The sequence below is a fragment of the Bombus terrestris genome, unplaced genomic scaffold (assembly GCF_910591885.1).
Source record: "Bombus terrestris unplaced genomic scaffold, iyBomTerr1.2, whole genome shotgun sequence".
Taxonomy (NCBI): Eukaryota; Metazoa; Arthropoda; class Insecta; order Hymenoptera; family Apidae; genus Bombus; species Bombus terrestris.
In genome coordinates, this window is record NW_025963552.1 from 6,462,714 (window position 1) to 6,476,396 (window position 13,683).

Sequence of the window (13,683 nt, forward strand, 5' to 3'; positions counted from 1 at the left end):
GAAATAACGAATGCGACTGGTTTGTTGAAATAAACGAAGCCTTGTTATAATGCGTTGCTATCAATTGCGCCACAGTGGCCTCCCCTGACAACCAATAAGATAAATGGTCCATTGGGGAAGAATGTTGTCTTACATCGTCATTTTATTATTATTTTGCCATTATATGCTTGGAACAATAAAAATATTCCCGTGGCGTGCTGAGTGAAACATGTGATTTCGGCGTGTCAGTCAAAGTGTTAAGGAAATTGAGCTACTTCGTAGTAATACGTCGAACTATTTTCTTTTAATTACACAACTTCCGTTTGTGTCTTGAAGTTTCGTAATAGACCTCCGTGGCCTGTCCGTGGTCCGTCGTGTTGATACGTCTTTTGGATATTCTCACACTGAGTTTCACATCTTGTACGTCTGTACGTTGTCAAAGTTTAGGCGCAGCGATAGTACAAGTAGTTAGAGGTACGTTCGAAGGTGAAGTTCAAGTTTCAAGCTTCGAGCGTAGATGTTCAGTAGGAGAGACGCGAAGGTCGTTGGTTGAAAGAGTAGACCATGGACGTAAACCAAGGAGAAACGTAACTGAATTTCTGTGCTGCCCAGGAGAGCGAGGATGATGAGAAGCGAATATAAAACAAACATATAGGTTGCTGGCAAACTCGACGGAACAATAGCTCGCCTCGTTCGCGTCAATGTCGCCATTGGTACGCGGTTATTCCGCTTTTTGATCCTCGAATTGAATTAACGCGAAATAGCAGCCGAAAGCCTTTGTGATTGACGTGACTTTGAATAACAGCGAACAACAAAAATTCGATGCGACGCTTGAGCGCGTGGCAATGGGAGCAGAGGACGCAAGTACGTCAACAGCGGTGCAATTTAACAATTCGAATGTGGTGAAGTGCATGGAAACCTTTAATCCGAATAATAGCAAAGAAATAACTGCTGTCCCTTGCACGATTCTCGAGTGGCGTCATCGACCGTCAGCTCTATCGATAGCGTCCGTCGCGAAACAACAGTTTGCGTATTGTTCGTTGATAAAATAGCCGAGTATCGATTATCGTTCAACCCGGCGCGGCAATCTTTGACCCGCGGCCGGCATTATTGTCCAATTATTGGAAGAATTCGAGAATCGACGCAGCTTCCTATTGGCTTTGTTCGAATTCACATCCAATTCGCGGAGTTAATTGGATTCATTCCTTCAAACGTATCTTCATTTACCTTCGATGTGCGAACGAGTTTCGCAACGTGATGAAACGTACCTTGTGCTACTTCGTTTACCCCAACAGACACAAAACAGAACGATTCTATCGATCAACGAGGATGAGGTGCCTTTATTTTTTTTTTTTTCCTCCTCGGTTTGAGCAGAGTAAAAACAGTGCGCGTAGAGTGCGTTTTGGCACTCGGTTCGGGGATCGGTAATCCATTAACGCTTCAACGCTTGCGATTCAAAGTGATTCGAGTTATCAAGCGACGTATAGTTTGGCGGCGTAGCCTGTACAGCTCTTAACGTACCAAGCTAAGAGTTCTCGTAGAAATCACCTCGAGTGCCAAGAAACAAGTTTTTTCGCCAGCAGGAGAAAACTTGATGTAGTTCAGCCTTAACATATTCCAGATTCACGAACGAGGGAAGCGTACGGGTAGAGAGGCGTGTGTGTGTGTGTGTGTCGGCTGTTACTTGCAAAGGATCGACCAATGTTTATTGAAATTTGTATTCTTTTTTTACAGAAACGACGTTGCGACACAACCTTCCAGTGTTAGTGGTAGCTTATTCGGTAAGGGAAATCACAGTTAAATTTCATAATACAGTATTTTTATCGGTACGTAGGACGTTCTCCGGTAAAACATCAAAATTATTCAATTTTGCAATTTACAATGTTTTCTTCGCGCAAGTACCCTTCAAGTAAATTTATTAATTTACTGCAGAGATTACTCGCATGTTTTTATTCTTCGAAAGAATTGCAAATTAAGCGTCTAACGCAATTTTACGTCGTGCATATTTATGCGCAACTGTGATACGAATTCAGAGGTTCGATAAGGAAAAAAGAAAATGAAAAAATAATGTGTATTCTGTGCAACCACGGAGAAAGGAATATCCGTTGAACAACCAGTTTGTGAAATATCGATTGAATTTTTTACCGACTAACTTGCTGAAAATAACGCCAATTGTTTTAAAATTAATAAAATTTGTATTCCATGCAAAGATATTAAACCGATAGAAATGCTGATTTTATCTTGACGTTTTCCGTTATTTTCAAAACAACTTTCTCAACAATTGTAGCCTGACCTTTTACGGTACACAGTTTAACCTTTATACGGTAACGCACTGTCGTAGAACGTATTTCGCGTCGTATAGGAAACAACAGAGAATAGATTTTCTGTTCGAAAACAATGAAAGAGATTTAATAAAAACAGTTTTATTATCGTGCAGGTACGAGAGACTTTTATCGTGAAAGCTATTTCACGAACATATTTACCATGGTGTACAAAACGGTGGAAAATTCAGGAGATAATTTTCACGAAAAAGAGATATATCACGTAGAAACGTATCATCGAGAAATATATATTAATTATCGTTTGTTCTAATAAATAATTAATAATTCAATTACGATACGCTTATGGTCGATTACAACTCATTCGAATATCTCGTAATGATTTAAACGAAGACGTTTAAAAGACATGCATTGCTCCTTCTATCAGCTCGACCATTGTTAAGATTCTCTGAAAAAGATCATTCCGCGAGTATAAAAAATTACCTTCGTTAAGTCCACACCGTTCATCAAGTCCATTAAGAAGTTCATCCTCCGAGGAAATGTTTAAGACAGGGGACCGAGGCAAAGCGTTCGATGAAAGGGCAATTAAAGCGAACGCGTCCAATGAAAACATATCAAATCGAATTCGTTGTTAACTAATTTCTCGAATTATCGAAAAACATCGCTTTAATTGATTTTCGAACGAAATACATCGGTTCGAGGGTTTCAGGGTTTCAATTAGACTGCCGATGTTTATATATTTATGGAAATTCGCGTAGTATGAAAAAAAAAAATATACGCGAAACGTGAGAAGCGGAAAACACATTGTAGATGTGGCAATATCGATAGTGGACGAAACAAATTTTAATTTGGCTCGCATATTTTTATGGAAATTCGTAATTCCATCGATCCGAAATTTTATTAAAAAATATTTTTTATCGCTTCGATGAAGGTACGAATGAATTTACGCGTGAACACCAGCGATCTAGTTATCACGCAGTTGTAAGTTAGTTATGCTCTTAACGGGACCCAGAACTTGGCAGATTTGTCATCTATTTTAAAAAACCTTCCATCGTTCGATTTGATAGGCTGTTTCCCTTTTTGATCTGGTATTAAAATATTCCCTTTGCTCAGCCTGGAAGTGATCTCCAAGTCACGGAAATAAAACGATAAAAGAAAAACAGAGCGCAGATAAAATTTTCCACGAAACGTTGGACATGTCTTATGCCGTTAAAATTACTGAACCTGCTCGAACGAGCTGAATAGCTTTTTTCGCAGCTGTACGACAAGTTGCACATCGTTGCACGCCATTTGTCGCGATTAGCTGCCGCCGACTAATGTGGAGAATTTCGTACAAGTCGTTGACTCGCTGCTAATTAAGAAGGCAAAGTTGTCGAGTAAGACGTCCGAATTATCTCCCTTTCTTTTTTCCCTTTTTCTATCCAAACGAAACTGACAGTATCAAAAATGAACGTTTTGGCGGCGAATAAAAAAGCTGAAATTGCGTTCCTACTAACGCGATTCTTGTCGTGATAACAAAACGCAATTACTATGCACGCCGATTTATTTAATTTTGCTTCTCGTTGGAATTTCTGAGAGAAATTTTTAGTGATAGCGAAAGTAGCGCAGGATGACAGCTAAAACAACTTAAGGCAACTTCGACGAGTTAAAAAAAGGGCAGAAGTTTATTCTACGTCGAAGATAATACTGAGCTTAAGCGGGCTTTATCGCGATATCATTTCACGTCAAAATATTTTTCTCAATAACGTCAAAGTCTTACGTTCGTTTTTAAAATCCTGCAATTTCGATTTTCTTAACGTCTCGGAAGATCGCAGAGGAGAAAAAGCGCGACAAGAATATTTTCATTGACCTTTCCGCTTTGTGACCACCTTGTAATTAAACGGAAAGATTTTAATACTCCATTTATTCCATTCCTAGGATTCCTGAATTCCATTCATAGGAAATTCGAAATGGAACACGAAAAAATATATAAAGTAGCGTTTTCTACAGCAATTGGTTGGTAAGGCAATTTTCAACCGAGATTCTACCTTTTTACATTCTCCAAAATATGGATCCGCGGTTTAATTAGAATTTATTGGGAAGAATATGCAGGAACACGATGCAAGGACGAGATACAAGTTACGAAAGGATTTGCGAGTAACTTACGAGTAGCTTAGCAGCTACGATCTGTGAAATTTCAACTTAGTAAATCTTCTACACGAGGAATAGCGAGAGACAGGAATTTTGCGGAATTGGTCTTGTCGAACTTGGATTCGGCTTGGATTATTCGATAGAAAGAGTGACGATCTGTCGTGTGTAGCGGAAAAGCGTGTGAAGCTTTTCACAGAATCGTCGCAAAGGGAAACGATTATCGCGTGAATCGCTTCTCCGAGAAATCGAAAGCTGCATCAGACCTGTTTCGAAGAAAAAGAATTTAACATACCGTGTCCCTTATCGATCCGGAGCTTTCACGGGCATTTATCCGCCAACAAGAGAAAGCTTTCGCTTTCGATATTTCTATCGGGCGCGGTGTGCGTTGTCCTGGAAAACGGCCACGAGTTTAAAGCGTCGTTGAAAGGCGTATTCGAAAGAATTGTAAAGATCAGATGGGAAGCCGATGCTGACAAATGATGTTCACCGTAATATCGTAACACGACGTATTGTACGGGATATCGACGACGTTGTGTTCGCTACCGATGTTTTCCACTTAGCTGTAATTAAATAAAAGCGAGGATGATCTGAAAGATCAACGACGACAGTCAGTGGCTCGTTCTTCAACGTTACAAGTTCTTGCGATTATCGTTCATTTTCAAAAAACGAGATGCATAGAACAGTCGTCGCGTACGTTTTCTCTGCGTTTATGAGAAATTCGAAAACGAGTACACAGAGTGTACGAAATAATGCAGAAGCGTATAAAATATTCAAAACAGATATAAGCAAATTTTCTACTTACAAGACAGGTTTCGAAAGATTATGAAACTTCCGAGACGCGTACAGGACTTTCTTTCGCTGTCCAAAGTTGCTCTAAGGGGATGAAATTCACCTCCGAGAATCGGCCTACTTTCCGATTTTCCATTATAGCTTTCAAGCCACAAGTATACATAGAAAGAAACTTTTCGGACGAGAGTTACATCTTTCGATCAGCGCCTATCGTTCGATAAAAGTATCCGTCAATGTTACAGCAATAGCGGGAAATTTTCAGAGGTAGATTTCACTCTCCGAGGGTGAATTGTGGCAGAAAATAAAAATTGCGCCATACGCATCCACGTATTCTCTGCGTGCAATTTCAAAGTTCCACAATTTGTTGAATTTACGCGTTGACGTGTGCCTGGTTAATGAAGCGCGTTTTTATTTATTTTCGTTGGAATATGTATATCGTGGTCGTTTTATACGTTCAAGAGAAATCTGAAATCATGCAGAAATGGATACAACGTGCTCATAACGTGTAAAAACGTATCGGATGTCGTATACGTAAACGTATAAAATATCTAAAGTAGAGTACCTGTTGCTTGTAACAACAGCAGGTTGTCCCCTAATCGTCTTTGTTTTACAAACATATCTTTTACGACAACGCATCTTTATACAAACACGAAAATTCAGTCAAACAATGCGATCTTCATCTTAATAGGACAAAATGGATCGTACGTAATTCGATAAAATAATAGAAAACAGAAAAATGTTGCGCGTCTATGATTTCCTTATAGAACGAAAGAAACTTTTGCCACGATCTAATATAATATTTAACAAATAACGGCAACTTCCGGTTCAAGTGTCTCTCTTAATTATTTTCGTGGAAATATGAGCGCGCAATAAATATTCACAGTCTAGTTAGACACAGTACTGTGAGAAGAAAGTAATAGAATTTTTATCACTATAAATAATAGATGCATATCCTTTATCACTGGTGGCATCCTAAATCATGCTAGTGGCTTTTGTCGTGTGACACAGCCTGGATATTTCTCTTCGGTTATTATCTGTTAGTCTGTATGTCCGGAGCAAGCTACATATATAAATGTACGTACATATACATACATACATACATACATACATACATACATACATACATAGTATATAGCAACGACAGGAAAAAGACTCGCAGCGATTAATTTTCGTTTGCCACGAGTCTATGAATCATTGGCGTTAGTCTGCTTGTTCGACTGCATTTTCCGTGGTAGTTCGATGTGATTAGGATAGCTCGTTACATGGTCGAAACATTGTTGAAACTGCTATATGACCATGATATTACACAATGAGTGTGTAAAGATGAGAGAAAAGAGAGCGCGATAGGGAGAAATTTTGGATCTTTGTTTTGATCTCAAAATGGATCTTTGTTGAAACGACCTTTTTCGTTTAAATAATATGTAAGTTTTTTATTTATTCAAAGATAGCTACGCATCTTTCCATTTACGTAAATCGATCTCTTCCATCTTCGTGAGTTAGATCTGTCGAAAGTTTTTTCGCTTTCTCGAGTTGGCAAGTTCGCATCGTTGGCATCCTTCGCAATTGAATAATTTCTTCGTAAGGTCAGATCAAACGACTTGAGTTTTTGCGATGAACAAGGTAGAGGTTTATTTTTCAAGCTTTCTTTATCTGGGTTTAGAGCAACGGAAATTGGAACATCTTTCGAAGATTCGCACACGTACAGAACGTTAAAAAAATAATTTATTCCGAAATCTTTCAACTTTCGATTCGCCTTTCATCTCTTCGATTCGCCATCTGAACAAATATTTCGAAAAATTCAAATCAATTTATATGCTCGTCCTTGCTTCTTTCATAACACGGATTACTATCATTTTGAATGAACATGTGCTTTTTTCGTGATTCGAATTAAAAGAATTAAACAAATCGGAACGTTGTTTTCCTTGTTGTAGCATTAACATTTTTATTGCGCTCGTAATTCACGATACTTAGGCTGCAACATACCGAAGCTCTTCTCATACTTGTATCGCATTAGGGGCAAATGTTACATGGTTGCAGAACCGTACAAGCAATATGCTGGAGATAAAGTGGGGTGGGATTTTATGTACCAAGTTAATGCTACATTCCGTTCTCGTTCACCCTAATGGGACGGCTTAATAAATATCATTCGATATATCTTGAAGGTTCCGCCATTTCTATCTGAAAGTTGTTCACCAAGGGTAGAAGGTAAATTATCGTTGACATTCCCTTCAATCTGACATAAGAGACACGAAGGGGACGAAAAGATTGAGAATTAATGGTCAATATGATCTTGTAGATGATTTCTAAAATGTTCTGAAAGGGAGATAGCGACTGAACCTATACTGAGGCTATACAATCTTTACATTTTTTTCGTGTTTAAAATTACCAATTTCTATATTTTACGTTTCCTTCATAAAATTAGAAACTTTCTTGACGAAGTTGCTAATAATCTACTTGGCCAGTCGACTGTTGCCACCTGTTTGGAAAACGTTTTCCTAAAAGGCGATGACGAGTATATTCAAACACAGGGTATGTGCAACTGTGTAGTATGGAATTAAGTTGTCAAATAAACTAAACCAAAATAACTAGTGAAATTGACTGGTTTTACAATTTTATTTTAAAATTCCTACTTCATGTTATATTTTTTTCCGCAATGATGTAATGACTTTTGCAACGATAACTAAAAGAATAATATAATGAATCTTGTTTTGTTTTTTATGTATTCAAACTCAAAATAATGTATCAAGGCTACCTATACCAATATCAGTTAAAATACCCGGTATTTGTCAAGGTGTAAAAGGGTAAAAGGGTTCCACAATCTGTTTCCCACAATCTGAATCCCAATTAACCAGTTTCCTCGTTTTGTACAACTTGCCACGCGTTCTTAAAATTTTTACTGCGTGTCATTCGATATAATGATAACATTTATCAGGAAGTGTATCAATCCTATTATAAGTGTATCAATCCTAGTTCAGGGATGATGGTCCCAGATGGATTAATAATCCCAAAAATGCACTACATAACATGGAATTCCTTCTGTAAGAAAGTAATAAATCACTAAATATAAAAATATTCCATTGTTACGTATTTTTTAAAGACCAGTCATTTTCGCTGGTTTTAGTAGAAATAGCTTCGTGTTAACTATCGGTAGTTCTAGCGTTAAGTTTTTATTTTTCAACTTTATTGCCGAAATTTATCGCAATTGAAAACAGCAAGTTTTAACTATTTTTTCCGCACGACGAGTATACTCGTCAAAGACAATTAACTGATTAAGATATTCTGTATGAATTTACCATAGAATCCAAGCGGACTGACATCGATGATAAACGTACTGTCTTTTTCACCTTAAAAATATCTTCTTATTAGGTCTAAAATAATGAAAAGGGCAGGAAACTTGTGAAACTGCTTCCGAGGTATAAAAAGAAGAAGATATAGGGGGGGGGGCGTTAAAGGTTTTTAGCAGGGAGCGTTTCAAAGTCCCCAAATAAAAACTTCGAATGTGGTAATTTTTTTTTAATAATAAAAGTTTTATCGATACTATATCGTTTCTCCCTGGTGTCTTCTGTACGCTTTGAGACATTTATGACCATTCGTAGGTGAGAGTGAAAGTTAATGATATCTCGCTTACATCGGAACAGCGACTTTATCCCTTCAAATTTACGATTTCGATCTTTTATTTTATCTTGTGAAGTTTTATGCTTCCAGCGTGTAGAGAGGTGTCTTTGCATCTTCGACTTTGCTTTGATCAACGATCGAGAATTTTATCTTCTGCAATCAAGTTTATTAAGTTATCAGAGGCAAAGTACTTTATTTAAGCTCCGTTCCGCCAATAATATTTACAATTATATTAATATATACAATTATATTAATTTGTACGACAATCTGCGGTTTATTGATAAATTCTCGTTTGATAGATTTTGTATAATCGGACAGAAAGCTGGCAAAGGCAACGGAGAATTCGCAGAAGCGTTCAAAAGGGAATGTTACCCTCGTTCGTCAGTCTGCTTGTTAGCACCCCCTGTAAAATTAATGAGGAGATCACCCAATAAGAAATAACTGCAAATTTACAGATAGGGTTCCACCCACGCAGTGTTTACCTTCTAATGAAATTTCCAAGAGATAATGCTTTCTTCAGACAATTCCTCGGACTATTCGTGCGTTCAATTTGTATAATTGCTTCCTATCAGCCAGGATAATTTATTACGACGCAGTTTGCTAGCGATTAGCTATCAAACTTAAACGAAACTATTCAGATCGACGCTTTGGTAATGACATTATCGATGATATATCATTCTATGATACGTGATATAATTAATTTATACGTTATATCAACGTATTATATTATTTTCATCGCGTTGCTCTACCTATTATGGTTGTCGGAGCATCCCATAAATAATTCGATTGATCGAGGAGCGAAATTTGCGACAATGGAACCCGTCTCCGTAGAAATTTTATAAGAGGAAAGTAGAACATTTCATAGGAAGACAGCAGGCAGCTGTGGAAAATGATAAGTACATTAAACGGATAGACTTAACCAGTTAGCCGTCTTCGACGAGTATAGTCGTCACGAAGAAGTGGCAATATTTTGCCTCACGACGAGCCCTCTTGGTAATAACATTAAAAAATGAAACGGTCGTTTTATTACAACTTAATTCTGTATTGTAGCAGTCACTTTGTGTTTGACGAATATACTTGTCGTTTCAAACAGATTGCAACAGCCTAATGTAACAACATCCCTGTAAGTGGAAACTTATAAGCGACTATTATTATCATCATCATTATCATCATCATTATCATCATCATTATCATCATCATTATCGTCATCATTATCGCCATCATTATCGTCATCATTACCGTCATCATTATCATCATTATTATTATTATTATCATTATTATTATTATTGTCATTATTGTTGTTATTGTTGTTATTGCTGTTATTGTTGTTATTGCTGTTATTGTTATTATTGTTGTTATTGTTGTTGTTGTTGTTGTTGTTGTTGTTGTTGTTGTTGTTGTTGTTGTTGTTGTTGTTGTTGTTGTTATTATTATTATTATTATTATTATTATTATTATTATTATTATTATTATTATTATTATTATTATTATTATTATTATTATTATTATTATTATTATTATTATTATTATTATTATTATTATTATTATTATTATTATTATTATTATTATTACTACTACCACCTTATTTCACGCATATTTATGTGCAACATAATATGAACAAAAGAAAGAAAGTTTAAAAACATTATTACCATTGCCAGTGCGTTATGGTTATAGCGTCATAAGAAGCAAAAAAGGGGAATAAAAAGCGTTAAAACGTCCTAACTTCAATTTCCACGGCAAATGAAATTGTTTACTAAAAGGTATAATTTACATCTCATGTGTTATGCCGCGCAACACATCTGCATTCCATCCCGCGCGGCGTGACAGCCAACGGTCTACGTGCCGTCCTTCGAACCCTCCACAAGCCTAAGGACCCACCATTAAGTCGAAATTCTAACTGCATTGTTCGCACACATGGTTTAAGTCAATCTGTTTGCCAGAAAGGACTTTCTAATTCCAGAAGTGTTTTCAGCTGGTTTTTAGAAGGGTCCTTGGGTTTATTATGTGCTCTTAAGAATTACGAAGAAAGCGGAGATATACCTAACGAAAAATCTGAATTTCCCTGTAAACAATGTCGCCTAGGACCCAAGTTGGTAGGAGGTTTCTTCCTCCTCTCTTCCTTCCTAACATTGGTCCCAACCAATCGACATCGCGGATTATTGCCCTCACTTTACTAACTAAAAATGTAAGCAACGAATCCGCGTTCTTCGTTCAAAGTGCACACCCATACCAAGCTTTCCTCCGTATTCACATTAGAATAAGCTTCAGAGTTTGATCGTCTCTCACGGTGCCTAGAGTTCCTGCATTTCCTACAACTCTCACCGTTCCTGTATCTTTCTGAGTTCCTTCATCATTTCTCAAGATACCTACACGGCCTAGAGGCTTCTAAGGCTCTCACTTGCCCAGAACTCCGACAGTTCCTATAACTCTCAAGGGCCTAGAGCGCCTAAAGCTCTCCTTCTCTCATCCAAGACTAACCCTTCTCTCGTTATCTGTATCTTAATCAACGGCGTTACTACTTTGTGTGATTGTATAAAGTGTTGGAAATATACATTATTATAACTCTGACTCCCAGTGTTATACCGCATTAACCACCCCGATTATCCTAACCGAAATACGGGGATCGAACTATTCGTGGTGTCGATTATTCTAATCGTAACGGGAATTTACGACTCCCGTTGACGCGTATTCTAACGACCGCGTCTCCCCGCGATAGCTCGATTTTATCCATCATGGCTAACATATGTACATGCTCGTTAATGAACGTTGCAACACCTGCTGGTTTTCTATAACATTAGAAAATAATTGATCAGGATTACTAGATAAATCATATGATAAAATAGAATTTTTCGGTATTCGTACGAACCAAGGATAGACGAAACGCTGAGTAAATGTTTCTGAGTGATAATTTCATTCATTGTAATTTCTGTTTCATAAAAATCAATCTAACGTGCGTTTACTCGTTAAGTTTTTCCTTTTATATTCGGACGTACATGAACGTTAAAGATTCTAAAGTTCTCCGTTATACCGTGATAACCGAAATGAAAATTCATATTTCAATTTCAGAATCGAATGGCCTCTACTGTGTCTATTTATTGAAGGGTTAAAAATATGTTGACGATCTGTTCGGTTTATTTCGTATTTGTAAAATTAAATTTCCCTTTATCGAAATGGTTTGTGATTATGTGTAATTGCAATTGAAATGATCAAATGTCAATTCTCTTCTTTCCTGAAATTCATTTATCTTACATCGATCGACAACGTAAATGTCAGAGACCGTCGTTATAAATATCTATAAAACGTCAATGTAATGTAACGAGCGACGGATATATAGAAATTTAATTCCCTGTTATTTCTAGTTTTCCGAAACAACTGATAATAGCGACAGCGTGTAACGGCAATAAATAAAATAGCAGGCTATTGTATTTCGTTCTAAATTAAAAAAAAAAAGAAAGGATCAATGCAGCGGAGAGTATCGTTGAATTATTAATAAGTTGAAATGTTAATTTAACACATGCATCGAATTTAAGCTTGGCTCAAGTACGTTGTTGATTGGATTTTTAATTTGGTCCTTTATGGAACTAGGCTAATTAACCTGCTCAGTTTTTAATTATCATTCCTGATTACATTGTAACAGATTAGCTCTGACGATTTATGAAAGTTTTTTTTTTTTTTTTATTTATTTATTAAAATTCACAATTTGTCCAATTTGGACATTTGGTGGAATTTTTTAACGGTTAAATTAGCATGTTGGTGGCTACCCCCAACGGGGTACCATCCTCGTGTTTCTTAGGTTATGTCCTTTATAAGGTCTGCTGGGTGCTTCCTTTTTAGTCTTCTGTCCATATTTGTGATTTTGTATGTTTCCGCAGCTAGCCGGTTTATGTGTGTTGCTATTCTTAATTTGTATTTCTCGGAGTATCTGTTGATTTCTTCCTTGACCGTTGGCATTCCCAGGTCCCTTTGTATATCTTCGTTTCTGACGTACCAAGGTCCGTTTACTATTGTCCTGAGGATTTTAGCCTGTATTACCTCTATTTTGTTTATATGGCTCATTGCTGCCGTCCCCCATAGTGGTATTCCGTACGTCCAGATTGGTTTTATGATCATTTTATATATTTTTAACTTGTTTTCTGTGCTTAGTTTGGATTTTCGGCTTGTTAGCCAATGCATTTGTCTTCTTGTTTTCTGTATTTTTTCTACTATTGATTTGATGTGTAGTTTCCAGGTGAGTTTTTGATCTAAGTGGAGTCCTAGGTATTTGACATGCTTTGTTTGCGTTATATGCGTGCCGTTCAATAGGATGTTTGGTGGTGTCTTTTTCCGTAGCGTGAATGTAATATGGTTGCATTTATTGGGGTTTGCTTTTATTTGTTTTTCTTGTAGCCAATTTTCTATTTTTACGATGTGTTCTTGTAGTATTTTGACTGCCGTTTCTGGGTTAGTATGCCTGACTAGTATAGCTGTGTCGTCCGCGAATGTCAATACTGTGCTGTTGGTAGTTGTTGGTATGTTCGCCGTGTATAATGTGTATAGTATTGGGCCTAGGACGCTTCCTTGTGGTATCCCGGCCTTGATGTCTTTAACTTGAGAATATGTGTCCTTGATTTTTATTACGAAGGTTCTGCAGCTTAGGTAGGATTTTATTAAGTGGTGTATTTGCTCCGGGAATTGTTTCCTAATTGTTTGTAGTAGACTTTCATGGTTAATTTTATCGAATGCTTTCTCTATGTCTATGAAGAGGGCTGTGCAGTATTCCTTGTTTTCTAGTGCTACTATTATTTCGTTTATAAGCCTGTGCATTTGCTCTATCGTGGAGTGTTTGTTTCTGAAACCAAATTGGTGATCCGGTATTAGTTTTTTTGTCTCTATTATTGGTTTTATGCGGTCG

The 13,683-nt window shown here is 37.0% G+C and overlaps 1 protein-coding gene across 3 annotated transcripts in view; it reads left to right on the forward strand.

The window, feature by feature from the left end:
• The window catches only part of LOC100650186, a 115,342-nt gene that overhangs the window by 75,984 nt on the left and 25,675 nt on the right, over positions 1-13,683 (forward strand). The window contains exon 3 of one of the 3 annotated variants that reach the window (XM_048414175.1): positions 1,714-1,760. The exons of the other annotated variants lie outside the window; for them this stretch is intronic. The gene's annotated coding sequence lies outside the window, so the exon portion shown is untranslated. The remainder of the gene's footprint in view (positions 1-1,713; positions 1,761-13,683) is intronic. 3 annotated transcript variants of the gene reach the window in all.